Here is a 2,500-nt window from a genome sequence, read left to right on the forward strand (position 1 = left end):
CACACACACACACACACACACACACACAGACACACACCAATTTCACTGTCACCCGGGCACATGGCTGAGAAGAACACATACATAGACACATACACACACAAACTGCTTGCACAGTCGTCAGGGCTCAGGGCTGTGAATGGCACACACAAACACTGACACACACACACGAACAAACCATTGCACAGTCACCAGGGCACAGGGCTGAGAATTCAAACTTACACACACACACACAAACCTGATGCACAGTCGCCAGGGCACAGGACTGCGAACAGCACACACACACACAGATACACAGAAAAACCGCTTGCACAGTCGCTAGGGCACAGGGCTCAGAACAGCACACACACACACACACACACACACACGCACGCACACATAAACCGGTTGCAGAATCGCCAGGGTACAGGGCTGAGAACTGAACACACACAGAGACACAAACCGGTTTTACAGTCGCCAGAGCACAAGCCTGAGAACAACACAGACACACACACGCACACACACAAATTAGTTGCACAATTGCCAGGGCACAGGGCTGAGTATGGCACACACACACACACCCCACCACACACACGCACACACACAAACCGGTTTCACAGTCTCCAGGGCACAGGGCTGAGAATTCAAACTTACACACATACACACATACACAAACCTGTTGCACAGTTGCCAGGCCACAGGGTTGAGAAGAGCACACACTCACACTCACAGACAAACAGGCTGCACAGTGGCCAGGGCACAGGGCTGAAATCAGCACACAATCACACACACACAAACAGCGGTTACACTGTCACTAACGCACAGGACTGAAAATAGCACCAACAAACACAAAGACATATACACTCACACACATACACACACAAACCTTTTGCACAGTCGCCAGTGCCCAGGGCTGAGAACCGAACACACACACACACACACACACACATGAACCAGTTTCACAGTCGCCAGGGCACAGTGCTGAGAACAGCACATACACACACACACACATACACACACAAACTGCTTGCATAATTGTCAGGGCAAAGGGCTGAGAATGGCACACACAAACACACACACACACACATATGAACAAATCATTGCACGGTCGCCAGGGCACAGGGCTGAAAATGGCACACACACACACTCACAAACCAGTTGCACTGTCACCAGGCCACGGGTCTGAGAACAGCACACACACAGACAGACACACAGACACACAAAAACGGCTTGCAGAGTCACCACGGCACAGGGTTGAGAACGGCATACACGCACTCACACACACACATAAACATACATATAAACTTGTAGCACAGTTGCCAGGGCACAGGGCTCAGAACAGCTGTAACACACTCACACATACACACAAACTGGTTGTACAGTCGCCAGGGTACACGGCTGAGAACAGCACACAGACACACACAAAAACACACATGAACAAACCGGTTGCACAGTCGCCAGGGCACAGGGCTGAAAAGAGCACACACTTACACACACTCACACACACAAATGGCTACACATCAGCAGGACACAGAGATGAGAATCGCGTGCACACACACACACACACAAACCAGTTGCACAGTCGGAAGGGCACATGGCTGAAATCAGCACACACACAGACACACACACACACCGGTTCCCCAGTTGCCAGGGCACAAGGCTCAGGATGGCACACACACCTACACACACATATACACAAACTGGTTGAACAATCGCCAGGGAAAAGTGTTGAGAACAGCACACACACAGACACACACACACACACACACAGGCATACACATACTGGTTGCACAATCGCCAGGGCACAGGGCTGAGAACAGCAACACACACACACACACACACATACACACATGAACACAAACCAGTATCAGAGTCGCCCGGGCACAGGGCTGATAACAGCACACACACACACCGACACACACTCAAGCCGGTTTCACAGTTGCCCGACCACAGTGCTGAGATCAGCACTCCCCCACCCCCAAACACACACAAACCTGTACACATTCGCCAGTGTACAGGACTGAGAACAGCACATACACACACATACACACACACACAAAAACCAGTTGTACAGTCGCCAGGGCACAGGGCTGAGCATGGCACACACACAGACCGACACACACAAAAAGAAACCAGTTTCAGAGTTGCAAGGGCAGAGGGCTGGGAACAGCATACACACACACATATACAGACACACACACCGGTTGCACTGTTTCCTGGGCACAGAGCTGAAAATGGCACACAAACACCTGCTTGCACAGTCTCAAGGACACAGAGATGAGAATCACACACACACACACACGCACACACACACAAACCTGTTCCACAGTTGCCAGGGCACAGGGCTGAGAAAGGCACACACACACACCAGTTACACTGTCACTAAGGCATAGGGCTAAAAACAGTACAAACACACACACACACATATACACTCACATACATACACACAAAAACCGCTTGCACAGTCGCCAGGGCACAGGGCTGAGAACAGCACACACACACACACACACACACACACACACAC

Source organism: Bos taurus, chromosome Y (genome assembly GCF_002263795.3).
Source record: "Bos taurus isolate L1 Dominette 01449 registration number 42190680 breed Hereford chromosome Y, ARS-UCD2.0, whole genome shotgun sequence".
NCBI classification, from domain to species: Eukaryota; Metazoa; Chordata; class Mammalia; order Artiodactyla; family Bovidae; genus Bos; species Bos taurus.